Below are 12,025 nucleotides of genomic sequence, written 5' to 3'. Positions count from 1 at the left end.
CTGATTATTTATACACAGGTCAGTGTCCCCCATGTCTTCTCCTCACACTGATATTATTTATACACAGGTCAGGGATCCCCATGTCTTCTCCTCACACTGATATTACTTATACACAGGGTAGTGACCCCCATGTCTTCTCCTCACACTGATATTACTTATACACAGGTCAGGAATCCCTATGTCTTCTCCTCACACTGATATCACTTATACACAGGTCAGGGATCCCCATGTCTTCTCATCACACTGATATTACTTATACACAGGTCAGTGTCCCCCATGTCTTCTCCTCACACTGATATTACTTATACACAGGTCAGTGACCCCTATGTCTTCTCCTCACACTGATATTACTTATACACAGGTCAGTGATCCCCATGTCTTCTCCTCACACTGATTATTTATACACAGGTCAGTATCCCCCATGTCTTCTCCTCACACTGATATTATTTATACACAGGTCAGTGACCCCCATGTCTTCTCCTCACACTGATATTACTTATACACAGGTCAGTGTCCCCCATGTCTTCTCCTCACACTGATATTACTTATACACAGGTCAGGGATCCCCGTGTCTTCTCCTCACACTATTCCTTATACACAGGTCAGGGATCCCTATGTCTTCTCCTCACACTGATATTACTTATACACAGGTCAGGGATCCCCGTGTCTTCTCCTCACACTATTCCTTATACACAGGTCAAAGATCCCCATGTCTTCTCATCACACTGATATTACTTATACACAGGGTAGTGACCCCCATGTCTTCTCCTCACACTGATATTACTTATACACAGGTCAGGAATCCCCATGTCTTCTCCTCACACTGATATTACTTATACACAGGGTAGTGACCCCCATGTCTTCTCCTCACACTGATATTACTTATACACAGGTCAGGAATCCCTATGTCTTCTCCTCACACTGATATCACTTATACACAGGTCAGGGATCCCCATGTCTTCTCATCACACTGATATTACTTATACACAGGTCAGTGTCCCCCATGTCTTCTCCTCACACTGATATTACTTATACACAGGTCAGTGACCCCTATGTCTTCTCCTCACACTGATATTACTTATACACAGGTCAGTGATCCCCATGTCTTCTCCTCACACTGATTATTTATACACAGGTCAGTATCCCCCATGTCTTCTCCTCACACTGATATTATTTATACACAGGTCAGTGACCCCCATGTCTTCTCCTCACACTGATATTACTTATACACAGGTCAGTGTCCCCCATGTCTTCTCCTCACACTGATATTACTTATACACAGGTCAGGGATCCCCGTGTCTTCTCCTCACACTATTCCTTATACACAGGTCAGGGATCCCTATGTCTTCTCCTCACACTGATATTACTTATACACAGGTCAGGGATCCCCGTGTCTTCTCCTCACACTATTCCTTATACACAGGTCAAAGATCCCCATGTCTTCTCATCACACTGATATTACTTATACACAGGGTAGTGACCCCCATGTCTTCTCCTCACACTGATATTACTTATACACAGGTCAGGAATCCCCATGTCTTCTCCTCACACTGATATTACTTATACACAGGGTAGTGACCCCCATGTCTTCTCCTCACACTGATATTACTTATACACAGGTCAGGAATCCCTATGTCTTCTCCTCACACTGATATTACTTATGCACAGGTCAGTGATCCCCATGTCTTCTCCTCACACTGATTATTTATACACAGGTCAGTGTCCCCCATGTCTTCTCCTCACACTGATATTATTTATACACAGGTCAGGGATCCCCATGTCTTCTCATCACACTGATATTACTTATACACAGGTCAGTGTCCCCCATGTCTTCTCCTCACACTGATATTACTTATACACAGGTCAGGGATCCCCATGTCTTCTCCTCACACTGATATTACTTATACACAGGTCAGTGTCCCCCATATCTTCTCCTCACACTGATATTACTTATACACAGGTCAGGGATCCCCGTGTCTTCTCCTCACACTATTCCTTATACACAGGTCAGTGTCCCCCATGTCTTCTCCTCACACTGATATTACTTATACACAGGTCAGGGATCCCCATGGTTCCTCCGTAGAGCCGCCCGCTCAGGCTGGCACACAGGTGGTCGGCCACATACAGCAGCAGCTATGGCTTCCCCTATGTTACCAGCTGACCGCTGGCTGGTGCCGGTAATCTCTGTATATAACGGACATAACGCCTGAGGCCGCTCCCATACAGCCCGGCTTATACTGCACGCCGCAGGTAGAGGTAACAGGAGTGACGTCAGGCGGGTACTACAGGGGACCCGGTACCACAGAGGACTAAGGTGACGGTGAATGGGCGTGAGTGAGGATCATCTTCTCGGCCAATCAGAACTTACACGCCATCCGCAGCCGTACAGGACAAAACGACGGCGGCGTAGAGGCCCAAAAAGCCCCAAGCAGGCAGCGGTCCTGCGCGCAGTCAGTGCACGCTAAGCTCCGCTACTACAGCTCCTGTACTGACTCCACTCGCAGCCCGGTTACATCCCGACACTTGGCCACAGGTTCTAGCCTCGGTGGCAAAACACACTTACCGGTTGTAAGAAAATATTGCGCGTTCGCCCGCGATGATCTTAGTCACCAGTGGCCTGCCGTAGACACGGGACGCAATTACGTCACAACCCGTGTGAAACGCGAGGGGCGGGGCCGCAGATCACATGACAGCTCTTGTTTTTTGGCGCGCTAGATGAAGCGAACGCATGGCGGTTACTTCGCCTCCCATGTGCAGGTCTTGGCGGCCGGGCTGTGTGTAGTGGAGGGCGGTGTACTCCGGCTGGGAGCTCGGCAGGGAAACCATAGAGCTGCTTAGAGTCTCCGCTTATTGGGTTGTTGTATGCGGCAGATGGCTGTGCTGCACCCTGCTGTGTGTCACCATGGCCATTACACTGAGTCTACTGTGCGTCTATACACTGAGGAGAAGCTGGAGATGCAGATAGGCCTCCTCCAGCCAGGGTTTGGCCCACTGTACTTCATGGACATAAACAAATATCCAGTTCTAACCAAAAGTAATGCCCAGCAAGAGGGGAAACGCCGCAAGATGAAAACATTAACTCCTTAAGAACTGAGCCAATTTTTGCATTTGCACTTTCATTTTTTTCCTCCTTGTGTTTAAAAGGCCATATTGCCTGCAGTTTTCCACCTATAGACCCACATGAGCCCTTCTTTTTGTGCCACTAATTATACTTTGCAATGACAGGCTTTTTCCATAAAATGTGCTGTGAATCCAGGAAAAAAATATTTGTGCGGTGAAACCGAAAATGATATATTTTGGGGGATTTCATGTTTACGCAGTTTGCCCTATGGTAAAACTGACATGTTATATATGTTTCAAGTCGGTACGATTACAACAATAGGCAACTTACGTAGCTTTTATTTGACCTGTCAAAATAATTAAAACCTCTTAAAAAAACTAAAAGCCCCCTAAAATTGCTCTATAAGCATCCTTATAACCCTTTTTATTTTTTGGTCTATGGGGCTATGGGAGGTGTCATTATTTGTGCCATAGGGGTATATTCACACGGGCGGGCTCGCAGCGAGATTCTCGCTGCGAGCCCGGCAGGTCCTGGCAGTTCCCATACACTACATACTTGCTGCGGTCTAAACGACCGCAGCGAGTATGTATTTCTGCCGCCCTTAACCCCTTCTGCTCCCGCCCGGCTCCCCCGCTGTAAGCATACATTACCTGTCCTTGCTGCACGGGTCCTGCTCTCCCGTCCGGCCAATCAGTGGCTGCGGCTGGGCAACACACTAATTGGCCGGACGGGAGAGCAGGACGCCAGACCCGTGCAGCAAGGACAGGTAAAGTATGCTTACAGCGGGGGAGCAGAAGGGGTTAAGCGCGGTATAATTACATACTCGCTGCGGTCGTTTAGACCGCAGCAAGTATGTAGTGTATGGGAACTGCCAGGACCTGCCGGGCTCGCAGCGAGAATCTCGCTGCGAGCCCGCCCGTTTGAATATACCCATAATCTTGCATATATGCAACTTTTAGATTTATATTATAATTTTTCTGAAGTTGATGCAACAACAAAAAAAAAATCACCAATTTTGCGCTTTGGCGGCTGCTAATAGCTGCGGAGAACGCTAGCTCACAGCGGGGCCTCAGCGTCACCCCACACTGAGCCCCCCTAATGGCTTCTAGCTATATAAACACTTCAGGAGATCACGATCTGCCTGGCCGATAAAGGGGGAGGTATAGTTATTATTAATTCAGAGGATTACAAATAGGAATCACTTTTGTCTCTTATATGATTTAGAATTTAAAAAAAACATATTGGGGAACATTTACGGAGTCTAAAATGTGCAATTTTTCTACAATGTGTTTTCTTTTTTTAACCCAGCCAATTGTGCAGACAAATTCACCTGGTACTGACCAGGCATAGATCTGCACTAAACTACACCAAAATGTTATATGGAAGACCTCAATGTAACAAGACAAATCAATCACAGAAAAACAACATTAAAAACAAGACCTGGGGAGGTGGGGAAACCATGCTGCTGGAACAAGTTGTTTAAAGTGCCAGTGCATCCATATATATATTATTGTAAACTATATAATACTAGAAAATGTACCCGGCGCTGCCCGGGTATAAAGTGTCAGTGTGTTAATTAGATTTGTTCTAAGGTGCCCAGGAGGCCAAGCTAAAGGTATTGTTTCATCTGAGTTAATCAGTGGAATTAGTGTATACCTGTAGTGCATAGTTGGAGGGGTTCTGTATACCCACAATGTATAGTTTTTAGGGGTCTCGCATATCTGTAGTGCATAGTTGGGGGGGCTGTATACCTATAGTGTATAGTTGAGGGAGGTCCTGTATACCTGCAGTGTACAGTTGGTGAAGGTCCTGTATACCTATACTGTATAGTTCGGGGGTCCTGTATACCTGTAGTATATAGTTGGTGCTGTATACCTGTAATGTATAGTTGGTGGAGGTCTTGTATACCTGTAGTTTATAGTTTGAGGGTCCTGGATACCTGTAGTGTATAATTGGTGGAGGTCTTGTATACCTGTAGTATATAGTTCGGGGGTCCTGTATACCTGTAGTAAATAGTTTGAGGGTCCTGTATAACTATAGTATAGAGTTGGTGGAGGTCCTGTATACCTGTAGTGTATAGTTTGGGGTCCGATATACCTGTAGTATATAGCTGGTGGAGTTCCTGTATACCTATAGTATATTTGGGGTCCTGTATACTTGTAGTATAGAGTTGGTGAAGGTGCTGTATACCTGTATTATAGAGTTGGTGTAGGTCCTGTATACCTGTAGTGTATAGTTTTGGGGTCCTGTATACCTGTAGTGTATAGTTGGTGGAGGTCCTGTATACCTGAAGTATATAGTTGGTGGAGGTCCTGTATACCTGTAGTATATAGTTTTGGGTCCTGTATACCTGTAGTATATAGTTTTGTGGAGGTCCCGTGCACTTGTAGTATAGAGTTTTGGGGTCCTGTATACCTGTAGTGTCCTGTATACCTGCAGGGTTGTATTTACCCGTATGGCAGTGTTATTCAGTCACAGAGTGTCGGTATTGGTCATGTCTGGTATGGGGGTGTTATCCAGTCACAGTATGGTGGTATTGGTCAGGTCTGGTGTGGCGGTGTTATCCAGTCACGGTATGGTGGTATTAGTCAGGTCTGGTATAGCAGTGTTATCCAGTCACAGTATGGCAGTATTGGTCAGGTCTGATATGATGGTGTTATCCAGTCACAGTATGGTGGTATTGGTCAGGACTGGTGTGGCGGTGTTACCCAGTCACAGTTTGCCGGTATTGATCAGGTCTGGTATGGCAGTGTTATCCAGTCACAGTATGGCGGTATTGGTCAGGTCTGGTATGACTGTGTTAACCAGCACAGTATGGCGGTATTGGTCAGGTCTGGTATGGCAGTGTTATCCAGTCACAGTATGGCGGTATTGGTCAGGTCTTATATGACAGTGTTATCCAGTAACAGTATGGCGGTATTGGTCAGGTCTGGTATGACAGTGTTATCCAGTCACAGTATGGCGGTATTGGTCAGGTCTGGTGTGGCAGTGTTATCCAGTCACAGTATGGCGGTATTGGTCAGGTCTGGTGTGGCAGTGTTATCCAGTCACAGTATGGCGTTATTGGTCAGGTCTGGTGTGGCAGTGTTATCCAGTCACAGTATGGCGGTATTGGTCAGGTCTGGTGTGGCGGTGTTATCCAGTCACAGTATGGCGGTATTGGTCAGGTCTGGCAGTGTTATCCAGTCACAGTATGGCGGTATTGGTCAGGTCTGGTATGACAGTGTTATCCAGCACAGTATGGCGGTATTGGTCAGGTCTGGTGTAGCAGTGTTACCCAGTCACAGTTTGGTATATCTGTTGTGCCCTGTATATACATGTACTGTATGGATGGAGTAGGGGGTCCTGTATATACATGTACTGTATAGATGGAGTAGGGGGCCCTGTATATACATGTTCTGTATAGATGGAGTAGGGGGCCCTGTATATACATTTACTGTATAGATGGAGTAGGGGGTCCTGTATATACATGTTCTGTATAGATGGAGTAGGGGGCCCTGTATATACATGTACTGTATAGATGGAGTAGGGGGTCCTGTATATACATGTCCTGTATAGATGGAGTAGGGGGTCCTGTATATACATGTCCTGTATAGATGGAGTAGGGGGTCCTGTATATACATGTACTGTATAGATGGAGTAAGGGGTCCTGTATATACATGTACTGTATAGATGGAGTAAGGGGTCCTGTATATACATGTACTGTATAGATGGAGTAGGGGCTCCTGTATATACATGTACTGTATAGATGGAGTAGGGGCTCCTGTATATACATGTACTGTATAGATGGAGTAGGGGCTCCTGTATATACATGTACTGTATAGATGGAGTAGGGGGTCCTGTATATACATGTACTGTATAGATGGAGTAGGGGGCCCTGTATATATATGTACTGTATAGATGGAGTAGGGGGTCCTGTATATACATGTACTGTATAGATGGAGTAGGGGGTCCTGTATATACATGTACTGTATAGATGGAGTAGGGGGTCCTGTATATACATGTACTGTATAGATGGAGTAGGGGGCCCTGTATATATATGTACTGTATAGATGGAGTAGGGGGTCCTGTATATATATGTACTGTATAGATGGAGTAGGGGGTCCTGTATATACATGTACTGTATAGATGGAGTAGGGGGCCCTGTATATACATGTACTGTATAGATGGAGTAGGGGGTCCTGTATATACATGTACTGTATAGATGGAGTAGGGGGTCCTGTATATACATGTACTGTATAGATGGAGTAGGGGGCCCTGTATATATATGTACTGTATAGATGGAGTAGGGGGCCCTGTATATATATGTACTGTATAGATGGAGTAGGGGGTCCTGTATATATATGTACTGTATAGATGGAGTAGGGGGTCCTGTATATACATGTACTGTATAGATGGAGTAGGGGGTCCTGTATATACATGTACTGTATGGATGGAGTAGGGGGCCCTGTATATACATGTACTGTATAGATCAGGGGTGGGGAACCTCCGGCCCGCGGGCCGCATCCGGCCCCTGAGACCTCCCGATGCGGCCCGCGGCCCGCAGCTCCCCTGTGATGCGCGCCGCTCTGCTGGGGAAGAAGCCGGCATACACAGCATCCTCCGGTGTCTGTGACAGCTGGCGGACACCGGAGGATGCTGTCTGTGCCGGCTTCTTCCCCAGCAGAGCGGCGCGTGTCTTTAGTCTCTTGCGGGCCACGCGCGATGACGTCATTTCATCGCGCGCCGCCTGCAGGAGAAGACCGGCACAGAGGACCTGGGAGAGAAGAGGACCTGGACTGCGTGGGAGCGGAGGTAAGGTGAGTGGGATGTTTATTTTTTTATTTGGGGGTTAACTAGGATCCCAGGGACATGACTGATGGGGGGGGACAACTAGGCTACCAGGGACATGACTGATGGGGGGACAACTAGGCTACCAGGGACATGACTGATGGGGGGGGGCAACTAGGCTACCAGGGACATGACTGATGGGGGGGACAACTAGGCTACCGGGGACATGCCTGATGGGGGGGGAATAACTAGGCTACCAGGGACATGACTGATGGGGGGGGGGAATAACTAGGCTACCAGGGACATGTCTGATGGGGGGGGGGAATAACTAGGCTACCAGAGACATGACTGATGGGGGGGAATAACTAGGCTACCAGGGACATGACTGATGGGGGGGGAATAACTAGGCTACCAGAGACATGACTGATGGGGGGGGGGGGGAATAACTAGGCTACCAGGGACATAACTGATGGGGGGGGGGGACAACTAGGCTACCAGGGACATGCCTGATGGGGGGGGGGGGGAATAACTAGGCTACCAGGGACATGCCTGATGGGGGGGGGGGGACAACTAGGCCACCAGGGACATGACTGATGGGGGGGACAACTAGGCTACCAGGGACATGACTGATGGGGGGGACAACTAGGCTACCAGAGACATGACTGATGGGGGGGGGACAACTAGGCTACCAGGGACATGACTGATGGGGGGGACAACTAGGCTACCAGGGACATGACTGATGGGGGGATAACTAGGCCACCAGGGACATGACTGATGGGGGAGACAACTAGGCTACCAGAGACATGACTGATGGGGGGGAATAACTAGGCTACCAGGGACATGACTGATGGGGGGGGAATAACTAGGCTACCAGAGACATGACTGATGGGGGGGGGGGGACAACTAGGCTACCAGGGACATGACTGATGGGGGGGACAACTAGGCTACCAGAGACATGACTGATGGGGGGGGAATAACTAGGCTACCAGGGACATGCCTGATGGGGGTTAACTAGGCTACCAGGGACATGACTTGGGGGTTAACTAGACTACAAGGGGCATCACTGGGGGTTAACTACAATAGCAGGGGCACTGGGGGAACAATACTATGCCTTGTCCTGGGTGCTGCAAACCCCCGCTACTAACTGCCGCGCACGGTATGCGGCCCTCGAATGATTTTATTAATGCCCGACCGGCCCTCGACATGGAAAAGGTTCCCCACCCCTGGTATAGATGGAGTAGGGGGCCCTGTATATACATGTACTGTATGGATGGAGTAGGGGGTCCTGTATATACATGTACTGTATGGATGGAGTAGGGGGTCCTGTATATACATGTACTGTATAGATGGAGTAGGGGGTCCTGTATATACATGTACTGTATAGATGGAGTAGGGGGTCCTGTATATACATGTACTGTATAGATGGAGTAGGGGGCCCTGTATATACATGTACTGTATAGATGGAGTAGGGGGTCCTGTATATACATGTACTGTATAGATGGAGTAGGGGGCCCTGTATATACATGTACTGTATAGATGGAGTAGGGGGCCCTGTATATACATGTACTGTATAGATGGAGTAGGGGGCCCTGTATATACATGTACTGTATGGATGGAGTAGGGGGCCCTGTATATACATGTACTGTATAGATGGAGTAGGGGGTCCTGTATATACATGTCCTGTATAGATGGAGTAGGGGGTCCTATATATACATGTACTGTATAGATGGAGTAGGGGGCCCTGTATATACATGTACTGTATAGATGGAGTAGGGGGCCCTGTATATATATGTACTGTATAGATGGAGTAGGGGGTCCTGTATATACATGTACTGTATAGATGGAGTAGGGGTCCTGTATATACATGTACTGTATAGATGGAGTAGGGGGCCCTGTATATACATGTACTGTATAGATGGAGTAGGGGGCCCTGTATATACATGTACTGTATAGATGGAGTAGGGGGCCCTGTATATACATGTACTGTATAGATGGAGTAGGGGGCCCTGTATATACATGTACTGTATGGATGGAGTAGGGGGCCCTGTATATACATGTACTGTATAGATGGAGTAGGGGGTCCTGTATATACATGTACTGTATAGATGGAGTAGGGGGCCCTGTATATACATGTACTGTATAGTTGGAGTAGGGGGTCCTGTATATACATGTCCTGTATAGATGGAGTAGGGGGTCCTGTATATACATGTACTGTATAGATGGAGTAGGGGGCCCTGTATACATGTACTGTATAGATGGAGTAGGGCGTCTACCAGTTATTACTGTGGATGTTGTGAGGCAGCTGCCCTAGCAACCATTGCTCCCTGTGAAAATGAAAGCAGTAATCCTATTGGTTGCTAAGGCTCCAACTGCCGTGTCTGCTGCAGCTAATTATATCACCTTTGTTTGCAGTGAGGAGATTTTCCCATTCATCTCTATGGGGCGCCGCTCTTTCCCCACCCCCTCCCCTCCTGTACATCTGGCGGGGACGCGACCTTCGCAATAACCTTCCCGGGCACCCAATGTATCTGTGGGCCAAATTTGGGGTCAAACGGTTCAGGCGTTTGGAAGTCTATAGAGGACAGACAGAAGGACAGACAGACTTTGATTTTTATGATATAGATAATCCATCCAGCATAAAGTGCATACAATAAAAGTGCTAGTGCCAGTAGCTACAGTACGCTGATAGGAATCACATACATGTAAACAAGTACATATGGATGACAATAATGTTTGCCGGTGTGCAACACAGGTCCCAGTCCAATGTGAGACAGGCATGGAAGATTTGTCTCCTAAGGGGGGATAGCAGAAGGAGAAGAAGACAATCTGAATTTGCACAGATGCCATTTTTCTTCACTTCCTGGATTTCTATCAGCTACCAGTGTGGCAGAACCGTACAGATGCGGTAAGACATTGTATAGACACATATATTTAACTTTTAACCCATTAAGGAGCGGGCCTAAAATGGCCTTAAGGACTGAGGCAAGTGTCATTTTATTCATTAATAACTTGGGAATGCTCTTGCCTATCCGGCTGATTCTGAGATTGTTTTCTCGTGACATATTGTACTTTACATTTAATGCAACATGGCCCTCGAAATCCATTCCAGCCAAATCCAGCCTCCAAAAGCTAAATGGTGCTCCTTTCCTTCGGAGGCTTACCCTGCACCCACATGTTGCCTTAAGTCCACATGTGGGGTATTTCCGTACTCTACACATTTTGTGTTGTTTTTTTTTTAAATCTTTTAACCCCTTGTAAAATTAATCAAGACAAGATCAATGATTTAGTATAAAAATTAAATTTTTTTTTACTCTAAATGTTGGTCTAGCCTTGATTTTTTCCATTTCCACAAGGGGTTAAAAAAGGAAATGAATGCAAAACGTGTAGGGTAATTTCCCCTGAGTACGAAAATTCCCCACATGTGGACATAATGTGCCATATGGGCACAGGGCAAACCACCAAAGGGACAGAGCGCCATTTAGAGGCTGGAATGGAGGATGAAGGCCATGTCGCAATTACAAAGCTACTGTGCTGCCAGGACAGTAGAAACCCCCCACAAGTGACCCTATTCTAGAAACTTCACCCCTCAAGGAATCTAACAAGGGGTGCAGTGAGCATATGGACCTCACTGGTGACTGGCACATATGTAGAACATGTGGTGTGAAATTAAAAAATTCAATTTTTTTTTCATTTTCACGGCACAAATTTGTCCGTCACCAGGGGCCCATATCCCGGCTGCCCCCCTGTTAGATTCCTTATGGGGTGTAGTTTTCAGATTGGGGTCACTTGTGGGGGGTTTCTACTATCCTGGCCACACAGAGGCTTTGTAATTGCATCATGGCAAGCCTCTAATGGGAATGGCGGCCATACCTACTTAGCTGGGGAAAAGGGACAATTCTAATTTATTTGGGGGTATTAGGCCAATTATTAGTTTATAAGGTTGAAAAGTACAAGAGTCCATCAAATTCAACCTGTGTTGATCCAGAGGAAGGCAAAAAACCCTCGTAAGGCAGACGACAGAAGCCTTATCACAGGGAAAAAAACTCCTTCCCCACTCCATAATGGCAATCAAAATAATCCCTGGATCAACGTGACCCCTATAATAGGAATAAGGGACAGAATTTAGAAAATGTAGAACTCCAATGACGTGTGGTACAGCTTGAAGCGATCCTGTATGCAGAGCCGGGGCGATCA

The 12,025-nt window shown here is 47.0% G+C and overlaps 1 protein-coding gene across 1 annotated transcript in view; it reads right to left on the bottom strand.

Moving 5' to 3' along the window:
- The window catches only part of ZNF407 (zinc finger protein 407), a 423,344-nt gene extending 420,696 nt beyond the window's left edge, over positions 1-2,648 (bottom strand). The window contains exon 1 of the mRNA XM_069957860.1: positions 2,564-2,648. The gene's annotated coding sequence lies outside the window, so the exon portion shown is untranslated. The remainder of the gene's footprint in view (positions 1-2,563) is intronic.
- Between the last annotated feature and the right edge of the window lie 9,377 nt (positions 2,649-12,025).

This window comes from Dendropsophus ebraccatus, chromosome 2 (genome assembly GCF_027789765.1).
Source record: "Dendropsophus ebraccatus isolate aDenEbr1 chromosome 2, aDenEbr1.pat, whole genome shotgun sequence".
Taxonomy (NCBI): Eukaryota; Metazoa; Chordata; class Amphibia; order Anura; family Hylidae; genus Dendropsophus; species Dendropsophus ebraccatus.
This window is presented reverse-complemented; position numbering and strand designations above follow the sequence as displayed.